The sequence below is a fragment of the Triticum urartu genome, unplaced genomic scaffold (assembly GCF_056163025.1).
Source record: "Triticum urartu cultivar PI428250 unplaced genomic scaffold, HENAU_Tu73 scaffold2, whole genome shotgun sequence".
In the NCBI taxonomy this organism is placed as follows: Eukaryota; Viridiplantae; Streptophyta; class Magnoliopsida; order Poales; family Poaceae; genus Triticum; species Triticum urartu.
In genome coordinates this window covers 13,704,598-13,722,248 of record NW_028260368.1, presented here as the reverse complement: position 1 = coordinate 13,722,248, position 17,651 = coordinate 13,704,598, and the positions used below count along the sequence as shown (strand labels likewise).

The 17,651-nt window shown below is 35.4% G+C and overlaps 2 non-coding genes across 2 annotated transcripts; both read right to left on the bottom strand.

Moving 5' to 3' along the window:
* Positions 1 to 14,588: 14,588 nt before the first annotated feature.
* TRNAW-CCA (transfer RNA tryptophan (anticodon CCA)) lies at positions 14,589 to 14,662 on the bottom strand. The gene has a single exon. It is a non-coding gene; the product is annotated as a tRNA-Trp (tRNA).
* Positions 14,663 to 14,801: 139 nt separating this feature from the next.
* On the bottom strand, positions 14,802 to 14,875 carry TRNAP-UGG (transfer RNA proline (anticodon UGG)). Its single transcript has one exon. It is a non-coding gene; the product is annotated as a tRNA-Pro (tRNA).
* Positions 14,876 to 17,651: the final 2,776 nt, after the last annotated feature.

Below are 17,651 nucleotides of genomic sequence, written 5' to 3'. Positions count from 1 at the left end.
TGGGTTCTATACCCGATTCATAACTAGAAAGCTTCTCTGGTCCTTCACTAACCGGGGCTAAAAGTCCTGAAAATCGAAAATGCCAAAATAGGAATAAGGCTTGCTATTATTAGAAATGTCCAAAAAATATCATATTCGTGAAGCAGAAACATAATGTACTCCCATTAATGTGGAATAGGCGGAACTTAAATTAGTCCCAATTCAATTCAGCATTGTCAATTTATCCAGAACTTCTCTCTTTTCCTCGGTGAAACAAGAATCTTTTTTGTTCAAACAAAAGCGCTTAGTTTAAGTTTAGCCTTTGTTTCCTCTGTGCTGCATCTTCTTTAAAGATTCATCCAATGGAATCCCAACTCCCTTTCTTTTGGATTTCCTTCTATTTAGATATGGTGTATGTAGATCTAATTCTTATATAAAGAAAACTTTCTCGTTTCACTTTGTCTCGCTTTCCTCTAGAATCTCTAGAAAAAAGAATAGCTCTATCCTTTATTAATATTTAATAATAAAATAATAAGAGACTATTAAATAAAAATGAGAATACTACTAATTAGAACCTAATTAAGATAGTAGGACTAATCTATGCAGTATAATTAATGAGAAGTAATACTATAAAATAAAAATAAAGAACTCTATTTTCAGAACTATGAGACAGAATATTCTGTTTTCTTATTTACTCTTTACTTTATTTTTTCTATTTATAAGTTGATCAATTTACATAATGTATCTATAAACAAAGTAATAAATATACTTAAAACAAAGTAGGAATTCGCAAAATGGATAAAATCATTGCAGTTATTATAGGGAAGTCTAGAGATATCCTATTTGAAGGAGGACGGGATTCAAATCAGGGAATGGATCCTTTCTTCTATTGATTTGATAGAAATTCGTTTTTCTTTTCCTGTCTGTATGATTTTGATTTTCGATGAATGAGCCTTTGGTAATGCTTTTATCTCTATTCTATGTCGCAGGCGCCTATCCAGTCTATAAACAAATACTAATGAGAAAATGAAAACTATACTAAACTAAAGAAAACATAGGATAGAGATCCTAAAATCTAAAAAAGGGCATATTAGGGCTATAACGGATTCGAACCGTAGACCTTCTCGGTAAAACAGATCAAACGGATTATTATCGAAATGATTTGAACTGTTTCAAAGACCCAACATGCATTTTTTTTGCATTGGGCTCTTTCATAAACTGATTTAAAGATCAGTTAGTCCACCATAGTTTTTCTTTACGGAAAGATAATGAGATGGCTCCCTGTGCTCTGATTGATTTTTTGTATTATGATCTATCTAGGAGCAATACCAAAGTGTTTCAAAGGAGGATTACCTTGACTTAGGTCTGCCTCCGGTCTAAATTAAATCAACCTAAGTGAAATGGAGTCTCTATCGTTCCACTGCAAGAGTTAACTATGAGACTTCATACACCTTAAAGTTCATAGAACGAAAAGAAGTTTTTTGGAGGCCCTTATCCTCATTACGCCTAGCATTTAGTGGGCTGGATATTTACCTTATCAACTAGCAAATCCATAAGGGTTCTATTTGATTAGGCACCTGAATTGGCACCTGAATCGGACTGAACCGACTGTTTGTCAGGCTACTGTTCTCCTATTCTCTCGAATCTATGAAGTAGGACATTGATTTTGCAATAAGATCGATTATGTTCATTGCATAATAAGCTCCTTTGAAAAGCATTGGCGCACGTGTAAACGAGTTGCTCTACCGAACTGAGCTATAGCCCTTATCAGAGATATCCTTAACATATAGATAATTTCTTGTCAAGATGAATATTTTCTAATGCCAGAGGATACCCCTTTGATCTGTATCTGTTTAGTATTTAGTTTAGTATTTAGTATATAACAGACCAATAACAGAGCGGTATTGCTTAGAAAAGGGATTCAATATATAATCGATCGAAGTAATGGGTCTTCCTTTGTGGTGATAAATTGCCTACTTAACTCAGTGGTTAGAGTATTGCTTTCATACGGCGGGAGTCATTGGTTCAAATCCAATAGTAGGTAAGTAGGTAGAAAAATTACTAGATAGCATTGGACTTACTTCGCTTCGCTATCTAATAACTTTTTCTACCCCTCTTCCCTTTTTCTTTGTATCAAACTATAAACCACTGGATTGTCTTCAATTGGATGGGGGAATCCAATTGACAGCCTCGATTCGATCCTAGCTCGTCTGAGAGCGAGCTTCGCTTCAAACCAAATCTTTACGTACCCTCAGCTTTACTCAAGTAGCTTCGGCTATTTCAAGTGCCTTTTGAGCTTCTTCCGGATCAATATCACTACCCAGTTCCGCATCATTTTCCTAAAATGATTGATCTCATTATTAACTATTCTCGCAAAACCGCTCCACAGAATCGCTGTTAACCATTGGTCGTTGAGGAGCGTATTCTCAAAGGACCCATATCTACTGCTGTGTTAATGGGGGCGTGGTTTGGTAATACGCCAATTTGTGCCACTATTAGTGGATAAAATGATTTCTTTCACTTCACAATCCCAAATAATTCGCTTAGGAGTCAGTACATAAAGATTTAATTTCATTTCTTCGATTTGTTCTCCTCTTCTAAGGTTATAGCTTTCGTGCTAGCTTCATCGATGTTACCCACCAAATAAAAAGCCTGTTCAGGTAGGCCGTCTAATTCTCCGGAAAGGATTAGTTGAAATCCCCTAATAGTTTCCGCAAGAGCAACATACTTTCCTGGAGAACCAGTAAAAACTTCTGCCACAAAGAACGGTTGTGATAAGAAACGCTCAATTTTTCTTGCTCTTGCTACAGTTAAACGATCCTCTTCCGATAATTCATCCAAGCCAAGAATTGCGATAATGTCCTGAAGTTCTTTTGTAACGTTGTAAAGTTTCCTTAACTCTTTGCGCAGTTTCATAATGTTCGTTGCCAACGATCCGAGGCTGTAACATAGTCGAGGTTGAATCTAAAGGATCTACTGCTGGATAAATACCCTTGGAAGCTAATCCTCTGGAAAGTACGGTAGTAGCATCCAAATGTGCAAATGTTGTGGCAGGGGGCAGGGTCGGTCAAATCGTCTGCAGGTACATAAACTGCTTGAATCGAAGTTATAGATCCCTTTTTAGTAGAAGCAATTCTTTCTTGCAAAGAACCCATTTCTGTACTAAGAGTAGGTTGATAACCCACTGCGGAGGGGCATTCTCCCTAATAAAGCGGATACCTTCTGATCCTCGCTTGAACAAAACGAAAGATATTATCGATAAATAAAAGCACGTCTTGCTTATTAACATCTCGGAAATAATTCCGCCATAGTTAGGCAGTTAAACCAACTCCTCATACGAGCTCCCGGTGGTTCATTCATTTGGCCATAGACTAGAGCTACCTTTGATTCCTCAATATTTTTTTCATTTATTACTCCGGATTCCTTCATTTCCATATAAAGATCATTTCCTTCACGAGTCCGTTCCCCCTACTCCCACCGAATACGGATACGCCCCCATGAGCATTAGCAATGTTATTGATTAATTCCATGATCAGTACTTGTTTTAACCTACTCCAGCCCCCCCAAATAGTCCTATTTTTCCTCCACGTCGATAAGGAGCTAAAAGATCGACGACCTTAATACCTGTTTCAAAGATGGATAATTTCGTATCTAACTCGATAAAGGCAGGCGCAGATCTATGAATAGGGAACGTTGCACTACTATCTTACAGGACCCAAATTGTCAACAGGCTCCCCAAGAACGTTGAAAATTCGTCCGAGAGTAGCTCCACCGACCGGAACACTGAGAGGAGCTCCCGTGTCAATCACTTCCATTCCTCTCATCAACCCGTCCGTAGCACTCATAGCTACAGCTCTAACTCCGATTATTTCCTAATAATTGTTGTACCTCACAAGTCACATTAATTTGCTTATCGGCAGTGTCTCTACTCTGGACTACCAAAGCGTTATAAATATAAGGTAACTTGCCTGGGGGAAAAGTGACATCCAGCACGGGTCCAATAATTTGAATCGATACGACCTGTACTTTTTTCTTCAATTGTGGAAACCCCCGGGAGGAGAAGTAGTAGGATTGGTTCTCATAATTATCACATAATTAAAAAAAAGGAATTTGTCGAAATTTTTCTTTTTTTATTGTTGAATAATGCCAAATCAAATCAAAAAAAATCCAAAGTAAAAAGGAAATGAATTAGTTAATTCAATAAGAGAGAAAAGGGGACCAGGACTTGATTTCGTTGCCCAAGCGAATCCCATTCAATCGTTTACTCATGGAATGAGTCCATTGGAAAGTTCAATCATCTTTTTTTTCATATACATTTTGCCTTTTGTGGAGGATCTGTGCCTACTCTACTTTCCTATCTAGGACTTCGATATACAAAATATATACTACTGTTGAAGCATAGATTGCTGTCAACAAAGAATTTTATTAGTATTTAGTTAGGTATTTGCATTCAAAATAAGAAAAGAGAACTATTAAGAACTTGTAAAATAAGGATTAGGAATTAATTTGGGTTGCGCTATATCTATCAAAGAGTATACAATAATTATGGATTTGGTAAATCAAATCCATGGTTTAATAACGAACCGTGTTAACTTACCATAAACAACAACTCAATTCCTATCGAATTCCTATATTGGAATTCCTATAGGATAGAACATACACAGGGTGTAACGCATTATATATGAATGAAACATATTCATTAACCTAAGCATGCCCTCAATTTTCTTTAATGAGTGATATTATATTAATTGAATATCCTTTTTGTTTTACGAGATTTTTGTCTAAAGTTTCATTTACGCCTAATTAACATCGAGTAGACCCTGTTATTGTGAGAATTCTTAATTCAAGAGTTATAGGGAGGGACTTATGTCACCACAAACAGAAACTAAAGCAGGTGTTGGATTTCAAGCTGGTGTTAAAGAATTATAAATTGACTTACTACACCCCAGAGTATGAAACCTAAGGATACTGATATCTTGCAGCATTCCGAGTAAGTCCTCAGCCTGGGGTTCCGCCCGAAGAAGCAGGGGCTGCAGTAGCTGCCGAATCTTCTACTGGTACATGGACAACTGTTTGGACTGATGGACTTACCAGTCCTTGATCGTTACAAAGGACGATGCTATCACATCGAGCCTGTTGCTGGGGAAGACAACCAATGGATCTGTTATGTAGCTTATCCATTAGACCTATTTGAAGAGGGTTCCGTTACTAACATGTTTACTTCCATTGTAGGTAACGTATTTGGTTTCAAAGCCCTACGTGCTCTACGTTTGGAGGATCTACGAATTCCCCCTACTTATTCAAAAACTTTCCAAGGCCCGCCTCATGGTATCCAAGTTGAAAGAGATAAGTTGAACAAGTACGGTCGTCCTTTATTGGGATGTACTATTAAACCAAAATTGGGATTATCCGCAAAAAAATTATGGTAGAGCGTGTTATGAGTGTCTACGTGGTGGACTTGATTTTACCAAAGATGATGAAAACGTAAACTCCACAACCATTTATTGCGCTGGAGAGACCGTTTTGTCTTTTGTGCCGAAGCTATTTATAAATCACAGGCCGAAACCGGTGAAATCAAGGGGCATTACTTGAATGCGACTGCGGGTACAATGTGAAGAAATGATTAAGAGAGCTGTATTTGCAAGAGAATTAGGGGTTCCTATTGTAATGCATGACTACTTAACTGGGGGATTCACCGCAAATACTACTTTGGCTCATTATTGCCGCGACAATGGCCTACTTCTTCACATTCACCGTGCAATGCATGCAGTTATTGATAGACAGAAAAATCATGGTATGCATTTCCGTGTATTAGCTAAAGCATTGCGTATGTCTGGGGGAGATCATATCCACTCCGGTACAGTAGTAGGTAAGTTAGAAGGGGAACGCGAAATGACTTTAGGTTTTGTTGATTTATTGCGCGATGATTTTATTGAAAAAGATCGTGCTCGCGGTATCTTTTTCACTCAGGACTGGGTATCCATGCCAGGTGTTATACCGGTAGCTTCAGGTGGTATTCATGTTTGGCATATGCCAGCTCTGACCGAAATCTTTGGGGACGATTCTGTATTACAATTTGGTGGAGGAACTTTAGGACATCCTTGGGGAAATGCACCTGGTGCAGCAGCTAATCGAGTGGCTTTAGAAGCCTGTGTACAAGCTCGTAACGAAGGGCGCGATCTTGCTCGCGAAGGTAATGAAATTATCCGAGCAGCTTGCAAATGGAGTCCTGAACTAGCCGCAGCTTGTGAAGTATGGAAGGCGATCAAATTCGAGTTCGAGCCGGTAGATACTATTGATTAACTAGATAAAACTAAAGATAAAGAAGGTATAAATAAAAAAGAAACGAAATAAAAAGAGAAAAAAATCAGTTATGAAATGCAGTAATTCTTCTTTATTCTTCTAATTGATTGCAATTAAACTCGGCTCAATCTTTTTTAGAAAAAAAAGATTGAGCCGAATAAAAATAGATCATGATATGATCATGAGACTTGACAAATTGAGATTCGTCTATTCTATATATCTAGAATATATATATTAAGGTATAATACAATAAAGAAATACAAATAAAATAATAAAATAATAAAATATAGTATTATCATATGATAATGATAATGGAATCAAATACGCAGTATTTACAGAAAAAAGTCTTCGTTTATTGGGAAAGAATCAATATACTTTTAATGTCGAATCGGGATTCACTAAGACAGAAATAAAGCATTGGGTCGAACTCTTCTTTGGTGTTAAGGTGGTAGCTGTGAATAGCCATCGACTACCTGGAAAAGGTAGAAGAATAGGACCTATTCTGGGCCATACAATGCATTACAGACGTATGATCATTACCCTTCAACCGGGTTATTCTATTCCACTTCTAGATAGAGAAAAAAACTAAAGGAGAATGAATGAAAAAAGACATAGTTTGGAAGTTAGACCTTTTTATAGGACTCTCTTTCAATTTCAAAAAAGAGGACGTTTGAAACTTTTAACAGGCGTAATCGTGAGTCAACAAGTGACTCGAACTGTGTGTAAAAAAAGAAGCATTTTTTTTTTTTCAAAATGCTAGAACTAGATAAGGAAGTTTTCTATAACCTTGAGAAAAAGGATAAAAAGGTAGTTTTTTTTTAGTTTATGACTCCGATCAAGAGCGAGAAATCCTTGATTTGGGATTGGACATAGAACCTGGACCCATCGTAGAGACGTTTAGTTCAAAAGAAAGGATCGTATCCTGATGGTAAGAATTATACTTTCGTGGAAATACAGCGCTATAGACTTCAATGCGGTAGAGTAGACGTTTTGTTTCTAATTTTTCTGGACCAAACCTCCGCTCCGACCCAACGATACAATGAATTTTTTCTGTTCATATTCATAAATAAAAAAGATTCGGAATCGCAATGCTACTATATGCGTCCAGAGGAGTATTTGGAATAATATTCTTCTATAATCCATTATTGCGGGGGGTCTTACTAACAGGGCTTCGCTGCACGGGACAGGTCTTCGTCGAAAAGCTAACTCCACCCGGCATTTTCATACCCTTTCTTTGGGTGGTATATCGCCTTTTAAAGTCTAAGAGGGTAGTAGGGGATCTATAGTAGGTAAGATAATTTGCCCTTTGATTTTGATTGAATATACTATTTTTCCGCCTTTACCACGCATTATTGTATGCGCTTCTAGAGAAGTATGTATGCAGGAAGTAAATTCTAACCGCTTTCTTTTGAATCCAATTTCAAATTAGATTAGAAAGATAGAAAGGCCATGAGGATGGGAAAATCAAAATAAAATCTTTTTAATTAGTTCTCCTTTTTTGGAATTTTCTTATTATCCTTTCATTTTTTTTACAGAATATTTTTCAAACTAAAAATAAAAAATACAATACAATAGTCAATATTCCTTATAATAGATATACTTAATTATATCATAAGAATCTTAAGATATTTTTCGACTAGATAGAAATAGTAAATTTGAATTGAGACACCTATTCCATGACGGATTTAAACTTACCTTCTATTTTCGTGCCTTTAGTAGGCTTAGTATTTCCGGCAATTGCAATGACTTCTTTATTTCTTTATGTGCAAAAAAATAAGATTGTCTAGTATTTTTTAGTGTAAGTAATATAATATGGTAGGGTATGTGGCTTTTTCTACACACACTTTCTACACACAAATGAAAAACGGTTATGGATGCGGATATAGGCTACGAGCATAAATGCATGAATATGCAGAGCCAGGTATAGCGAGTTTTATTTTATTTATTTTAATTGAATCAACGAATATTTTTTGAATAGAAAGTCAATGTATCTAACCTATTATTTCACAGGAGTACTAGTTGCTGAAGGCGATTTCAGAATCAAAAAAAGTAAAGTCAAAATTATTTAGCTTATTCTCTCAATTTCAATCGACCGCTGCTGGATTTAGTATATCTAATATGAATTGGCGATCAGAACACATATGGGTAGAACTTCTAAAAGGTTCTCGAAAAAGGGGTAATTTTTTCTGGGCCTGTATTCTTTTTCTAGGTTCACTAGGATTCTTATCGGTTGGGATTTCCAGTTATCTTGGTAAGAATATTATATCTATACTTCCATCTCAAGAAATTCTTTTTTTTCCGCAGGGGGTCGTGATGTCTTTCTACGGAATCGCAGGCCTATTCATTAGCTCCTACTTGTGGTGTACTATTTTGTGGAATGTAGGTAGTGGTTATGACCGATTCGATAGAAAAGAGGGAATAGTGTGCATTTTTCGTTGGGGATTCCCTGGAATAAAACGTCGCGTCTTCCTTCGATTCCTTATGCGGGATATCCAATCAATTAGAATTCAGGTTAAAGAGGGTCTTTATCCTCGTCGTATTCTTTATATGGAAATCCGGGGCCAGGGGATCATTCCCTTGACTCGTACTGATGATAAATTTTTTACTCCACGAGAAATTGAACAAAAAGCTGCCGAATTGGCCTATTTCTTGCGCGTACCAATTGAAGTATTTTGAGGTATCTTTTTTGAACTGAGTTGAATGAAGAAAAGAAGAATTGGAAGAAGAAAAGTTTTCTCAACACAGGGAGGAAGTCCCTTCTAAATTGGATTTGTTATTGTAAGGGGATTTTTAAGTATTTATCTAAAGGAAGGAACAAACGAGGATAAGAGAAATTTGCTTTTAATTTTTTTTTATCCAAGTTAGATATATCGCATACTATTCTTCCTTTTTCATCCGAAAGGGCTTTTTTTTTATTCTATTTCACTATTTCATTCCATCTAGATCTAAGAAAGAACCCAATGCACTGAAATTCCACTAATAACTAATATACAAAAAAGAAGAATAGATACAGGGTATCAAACCTATAGAGTTTTTGCTTCAAAGAAATAGAAATATCATGAAATAGAAATATCATCATATAGAGTCAGGGAATGGAATAGAGTCAGCGAATGAAGCATATTCATTAACAACTCCATTTACAGATCAAAAATGAAAAAAAAGAAAGCATTGCCTTCTTTACTATATCTTGTATTTATCGTACTTTTGCCTTGGGGGGTCTCTTCCTCATTTAACAAATGTCTGGAACTTTGGATTAAGAATTGGTGGAATACCAGGCAATCCGAAACTCTCTTAACTGATATTCAAGAGAAAAGGATTCTAGAAAGATTCATAGAATTAGAAGAACTTTCTCTCTTGGACGAGATGATAAAAGGGAAACTAAAGACACATGTACAAAAACCTCCTACAGGAATACACAAGGAAATAATACAATGGGTCAAAATAAATAATGAGGATCATCTCCATACCATTTTGCATTTCTCGACAAATATAATCTGTTTGGCTATTCTAAGTGGTTCTTTTTTTCTGGGTAAAGAGGAACTTGTCATTTTGAATTCTTGGGTTCAGGAATTCTTCTATAATTTAAATGACTCAATAAAAGCTTTTTTTATTCTTTTAGTTACTGATTTTTTTGTTGGATTTCACTCCACCCGTGGTTGGGAACTAGTAATTCGTTGGGTCTACAACGATTTTGGATGGGCTCCTAACGAGCTTATTTTCACTATTTTTGTTTGTAGTTTTCCAGTAATTCTAGATACATGTTTGAAATTTTGGGTCTTTTTTTGTTTAAATCGTCTATCTCCTTCGCTTGTAGTCATTTATCATTCAATTAGTGAAGCATAAATTCATTTGATCTCCCGATATTAATATTAATCAAATTAGCAAGCATCTTTTTTTAGAAAGAAAGCCCTTTTCCATTTTAGCAAAATTCTTTCTATTTATACCTACTTTAAGGTATTCATCATTGCAGTACAACTGTTGCAGTAGAATGACAACAGATTCGTGTATAGGGAACTAGATTAGCTTAGCTACCTATCTAATTTATTGTAGAAATTCTGGGATCTGCGATTGGACATGGAAAATAGAAATACTTTTTCTTGGGTAAAGGAACAGATAACTCGATCGATTTCTGTATCGATCATGATATACGTAATAACTCGGACATCTATTTCAAATGCATATCCCATTTTTGCGCAGCAGGGTTATGAAAACCCACGAGAAGCAACTGGACGAATTGTATGTGCCAATTGCCATTTAGCTAGCAAGCCCGTCGATATTGAAGTTCCCCAAGCTGTGCTTCCCGATACTGTATTTGAAGCAGTTCTTCGAATTCCTTATGATATGCAATTGAAACAAGTTCTTGCTAATGGAAAAAAGGGAGGGTTGAATGTAGGTGCTGTTCTTATTTTGCCCGAGGGATTCGAATTAGCGCCGCCCGATCGTATTTCCCCTGAGTTAAAAGAAAAGATAGGAAATCTTGCTTTTCAGAGTTATCGTCCCGATAAAAAAAACATTCTTGTGATAGGCCCTGTTCCCGGTAAGAAATATAGTGAAATTGTCTTTCCCATTCTTTCCCCTGATCCTGCTACGAAGAAAGATGCTCATTTCTTAAAATATCCCATATATGTAGGGGGAAACCGAGGAAGAGGACAGATCTATCCTGATGGTAGCAAGAGTAACAATACAGTCTATAATGCTACGTCAACAGGTATAGTAAGAAAAATACTACGTAAAGAAAAGGGGGGGTATGAAATATCCATAGTTGATGCATCAGATGGACGCCAAGTGATTGATATTATACCTCCCGGACCAGAACTTCTTGTTTCAGAGGGGGAATCCATCAAGCTTGATCAACCATTAACAAGCAATCCTAATGTGGGAGGTTTTGGTCAGGGGGACGCAGAAATCGTGCTTCAGGATCCATTACGTGTCCAAGGCCTTTTGTTCTTCTTCGCATCCGTTATTTTGGCACAAGTTTTTTTGGTTCTCAAAAAGAAACAGTTTGAAAAGGTTCAATTGTACGAAATGAATTTCTAGGTCCCGGGATTTCTTACCATCAAGTTGGTAAAAAGCCTCGATTTATTGGCAATTGCTAGAATTATCTATGATCTATTTTGGAAATCCTTTTTTTGTTTAGACTGCTTTTTGTTTATGAGATGTCTGGAATTCCTTATTTATATCCCATGCAAAAGAAGAGAATCCAAGGCAAAGGCGAGAACAATCAAATTAAAATTTCTTCTTTTTCGGAGGGATTGCAGGTCTTCTTAATCGTCTATTCGGCACAAGAAAAAGCCTTTTTCTTGTGCCGATTCTTCTTGTATCAAAATAAGAATCCTTTTTCTTCCTAATTCGTCAAAGATTACTATTTCTTCTTTATTCGGGTCTGTCTCTTGGACCTCTTTTTCTTTTGCTTAGGTTTAGCCGAGGTAGTGGACAAACAGAGGGGAAGAAAATATGGCGGGGGAAAAATTTCTTGTGATTGTGAGCAAATTGCTTGGCTTGTTTAATTAAGTTCAACTTCAAATTTACAGAAATTTTGCAAAAAAAAAGTAAACTCTTCCATTGAAGGTTTTTTTATTTTTAGGCTAGTTGAATAGTTTTGATTAAGGTTTTATTAGTTTATTACTCGAAACTAAATCAAGGATTTTCAGGATACTTCCTTCGTGGAATAAGATATTGGATCCTCGAGTGATCTCTTTTTCTTGTTGCTTCATAAGAGTGAATCGAATAGATTCAATTCGCGTTATAAGAGTAAAATAAAAATTCCGCGGGTCCTTTCCGCTCTAATCAGATAAAGGGGGGTAAGGACCCGCTAAGCTCCTACTTTTTCATGTTTACAATCTGGTCCCTCCGATTACTATAGAGATGAACCCAATCCAGAATATGAACCATAAAAGAAAACACCTACTAAACCAATCACAGCAATACCAGCTACAGTACCTATCAGCCAAAGAGGAATTCTTCCAGTAGTATCGGCCATTTCCCCTACTTTCCTCCACATTTTATCAATTGGTCATGCTAGAGACAAAAACAGTCATGGGTAGTTATAAGGATGGTATCCTTCCAAATGGGATAAGAGAATTCTTATTAGTCTCTTTCTTTCTCTCAATTGAAGAAGTAATTGGAAAATAAAACAGCAAGTACAAAAATGAGTAATAAACCCCAGTATAGACTGGTACGATTCAATTCAACATTTTGTTCATTCGGGTTTGATTGTGTCATAGTTCTATAGTTGGAATTTGTTTTATCGTTGGATGAACTGCATTGCTGATATTGATCCCAAGAAAAAAACAGTAGGTACAGCTAGTCCGTGAATAGCCAGCCATCGCACTGTAAAAATAGGATAGGTTCGATCTATGGTCATTGAGGGCCTCCTAAAAGGATCTACTAAATTCATCGAGTTGTTCTAAAGAATCAAAACGGTCGGTTATTAACGGAATTCCTTGTCGGCTTTCCGTGAAATACTCGTTTGGCCTAGGACTTCCAAACACGTCATAAGCTAAACCCGTACTGACAAATAACCAACCCGCAATGAATAGGGAAGGTATAGTAATGCTATGAATAACCCAGTATCGAATACTGGTAATAATATCAGCAAAAGAACGTTCTCCCGTGCTTCCAGACATGCTGAACTCCCAAAATTTTTGTACATTCAAAAAAGGAATTGATTCCGTAAAAGATGGGATCGACCAGTAAATAGAAAATTACTGATATTTCATCCTTGTGAGATTGTCAATTTTGTACCAAAGGTGTATTTTGAGTATACCGAATTAGTATAGCTATCCTTCCTATGGCACAGCAATCTGGTTTTGCCTGGTTCCGAAACATAATTACTTTTTTATTTTTTTTTTGTCTATAGGTAAGCTATATGTTATTCAAGGCATCAATAGAAAACCCCATTTTTGTAGGTTCTACTTACTTTTCATTGGCTTCGGAATAATAGAGTAATTCGGAATAGCAGCCAAAATCTTGGGAAAATCTAAGTTAATGATCAATAGGTTTGGATAAATAATTTAGGAAGGATATTCTCATACTGACACAATACAAGGACAAGTATATGTGAAATCTATCCTTTCATAATTCGTAATTCATCCTTGTATTGTTTGTTGGATTAGGTCTAACTTTCTTGACCAAACTGCGAGCGCGGAACTTTACGAGATGAAATAGGGAAAGACAGAAGATAGAATAGAACTTAAAAGGATAATTGAAGTGACTCGTCTTCGAATCTACTTTGGTTGGAGTTCGAAAAAGGAATAAAAATAAAGTAAATTCAAGGAAGAGCTTTCTTTTTTTTTTTTTTTTAACAGCCCCTTGGCAGGTCGTGGAATGCTTTTGTTCTCCTCTTATTCCATATGGAATACAATCAGTTAAAATAAGAAGGAATAGGGGAATATTCGATCGTTCACTCCAAAAAGAGGGTCCTATTGAAAAAGAAATTATCCAAAATAGAAAGAAGTTTTTTTTTTCAAATTCAATTGTTTATTTATCTCTTATTCAAAAATTTCCCTGAAAATTGAATTTCTTTTTTTCATTCAATGGGGTTAGATGATCTAGTTCTTAATATTATTACTTTACTCAATTGACAAATTCCACAACAAATCTCTTGATTCGGAATTAGGGACTCATGTATCATCTGATGAATCCACTTTCTTTTACACTTCTGTATCTTACTCTATCTTGTTTTTTAGTATTATCTAAAATAACTGATGAATTATGAATTTTCCATAACTTAGGTAAATGCTTTACCAACATATGTAGTGTAGTAAAAAAAAATAAATGGAATTTAACTCTTTCATGCTTACTTTAACTAGTTATTTTGGTTTTCTACTGGCTGCTTTAACTATAACCCCAGCTCTATTTATTGGCTTGAACAAGATACGCCTTATTTGAATTGACTGAATAATTATAATTCAGAAAAGAAAAATCTTTCTTTGGGATTCCTGGCATTCTACGACTCTTTTCCAGACTAATTAGGAATTCTTTTCTTGGTCATTGAGATTCGTGGATAATTTAGAGTACTATTTAGGGATAGATCGTACCTCTTTTTTTATCCCCTCGAACAAATCGAAATGATTGAAGTTTTTCTATTTGGAATCGTCTTAGGCCTAATTCCTATTACTTTAGCGGGATTATTCGTGACTGCGTATTTGCAATACAGGCGTGGGGATCAGTTGGATCTTTGATTGAGTCATTTTTTTTTTTTGATTGACCTCCTCCAGACCAGAGAGGAGGTCAAATTGAAATTGGAGTTACAATTCAATTTTGTTAAGTTATTTTACTCTGCTTCGACATAAAATAGATGGAATCACGCTCTGTAGGATTTGAACCTACGACATCGGGTTTTGGAGACCCGCGTTCTACCGAACTGAACTAAGAGCGCTTTCATTCATTCAAAAAGAAAATCTTTTTCTATTCCTAATGTATCTCACGTACGTATAGTCTCCACAAATTCAAGTTATACCCACTTTACTTTAATTGATCTCGTCGCTACTGCCTATAAAGAAGAAAGAAGTAATAGGTAGGGATGACAGGATTTGAACCTGTGACATTTTGTACCCAAAACAAACGCGCTACCAAGCTGCGCTACATCCCTTTTCCAAATTAAATTGTTGTACAATGCCATTGTACACAATTCCTGTCTTCTTTTCCACATCATAATTTTCTTCTTCTTTCTTTCTCTATCTATATATATAGAACCCTCGTGTCATTTCTTCTTTTTGGTCTCATATAATTAAGGAATTATATACATATAAAATCCAATATAATTTCGCCTATAAAAGAAGGATTACTTTTCCTTGGTAATATATAGGAAGAAGGGGTCATCTTTTTCTTTTTTAGGGATAGGAAAATTTCGTCGATATGGTTCATTTTATATATAGCATAACAATCTTGGGCAAGAGTTTATGATCATATATGTATTCCAACAAGGAAGGAGGATTTTCAATGCGGGATATAAAAACATATCTCTCTGTAGCACCCGTGCTAAGTACTCTATGGTTTGGTGCTTTAGCAGGTTTATTGATAGAAATTAATCGTTTATTCCCAGATGCTTTGTCATTCCCTTTTTTTTAATTCTAGTTATTGCTATGGGAGGGATAGATTTCTTCGTGATATGACAAAATTTGATCCTTTTCAATCTTTTTTTAGTATCGGAAGGAAAAAGAAAGAAAAGATGGATTGGGTTGAACCTCAGAGTCATTAAAAATTTGGTAAACCCCATTTTTGAAAATAGAAATTCAATTTAAAGGGGTACCCAAGCTAAATAAGGCCTCAGAAATCAGAGCATAGAAAAGGCGGGGCTGGCTAATTAAATGAAAGGATTTCGAACCAAAATCTTTGCTAATTCGACAAGGATTGTATTCTTTAATTATTTCTCTATTTTTTATTACTTAATTAAAGAATAAAAAAAAATTATTCTAATGAATTTTATTCTTCTTCTTCGGATTCAAAATAGAAGAATAAAAGAATAAGTAGAAGAATTAAGTTAAGTCAATCCAAAAAGAAAAGGAGGTTCATGGCCAAGGGAAAAGATGTTAGAATCAGAGTTATTTTGGAATGCATCAGTTGTGTTCGAAAAGGTGCCAATGAGGAATCGACGGGGATTTCTAGATATAGTACTCAAAAGAATCGCCACAATACACCCGGACAATTAGAATTCAAAAAATTTTGTCGTTATTGTCGCAAGCATACGACTCATCACGAAATAAAGAAATAGGAACATCGTGTGTTTGATCTTTCCAAACAACAGAAAGAGTAAGAACTTCATATTTAATATATAAAGAAAACATAGTATAGAATACAAAATACAAATCAACTCATCTGATTTCCGGTAGATATTATTTCATATGTATAGAGGGTATTCATATACTATAATATGAATCAAATAAGATATGGATCAAAGAAAAACTACTTCTTCTGGATCCTAAATTAATAAAATAAAGAAGTGAATTTTCAAATTTTCAAATTTTAAATAAGGAATAAATCATGTATACATCTAAACAACCTTTTCTTAAATCTAAGCAACCCTTTAGTAAATCCAAGCAAACTTTTAATAAATCCAAGCAACCCTTTCGTAAATCCAAGCAAACTTTTCGTAAATTCAAGCAACCTTTTCGTAAATCTAAACAACCTTTTCGTAGGCGTCCCCGGATTGGCCCGGGAGATCGAATTGATTATAGAAACATGAGTTTAATTAATAGATTTATTAGTGAACAAGGAAAAATATTATCGAGACGAATAAATAGATTAACCTTGAAACAACAACGATTAATTACTCTTGCTATAAAACAGGCTCGTATTTTATCTTTCTTACCGTTTCGTAACTATGAGAACGAAAAGCAATTTCAAGCCCAGTCAATTTCAATAATTACAGGTTCTAGACCCAGAAAAAATAGACATATTCCTCAATTAACGCAAAAGTACAATTCCAATCGAAACTTAAGAAACAACAACCAAAATTTAAGAAACAACAACCGGAACTTAAGTTCCGATTGTTGATGTTTTATTCGAATTCGAAAGGGCCAGACCTATATATATTATAAAGAAAGTAATCCAGCTCGTTGATTCCTACCACTTAATCTTAATTTATTGTATCTTCCCGGAGTTCCCTCTCCGGGAATTCATCTTTTATTATTCCAGTATATTACTTTATTTATACCTTTAATTGATGATCTTTATTTTATTGGAAATCGTGTAAAGATTATTTGGATTTGATACAGCTACTTGTGCAAGCATTTTACGATTAAGAATCAATTTCTTCTTGTACAGGTTGTGTATTAATTTACTATAACTATCGAATACTTTATATACCCGCGTTGCTGCGTTTATCCGAGTGATCCACAAACGACGAAAATCCCTCTTTTGCCTACCTCTATCTCGATGAGAGGAAACAAAAGCTCTTTTTACCTGTTGGGTAATCATTCGATTAAGTCTTAAATGAGCCCCTCTAAAGTTTGAGGCAAATGAACGCATTTTTGTTCGTCGTCTCCGGGCTATATATCCTCGCGGAACTCTGGTCATTGAATCAAATTAACCTTAATGAATAACTAATGATTTCTCTTCTTTTAGCCACCCTTTTTCTCATTAATAACAAAACTAATTATTCCGATATATAAAATATTAATTCCAATGGCTTTTGCTATAGTAACCTTCCCAACCACGATTTTTTATTCCACTCCGTTCAGTTATTTCTATACGAAATAACAAATTCATTCTAATAATACTAAAAAAAATAGTGGGTTCCATCGTTTCTATGGTTCCCTTTTAAACGGTGAGGCCCTCTCTATACACCGGAGCCCTTTCTTTCATCAAAAGGTATTGCGAACTTGTATAGTCCACATTCTTTGGCTCTACCTATCCATTATAGAGTA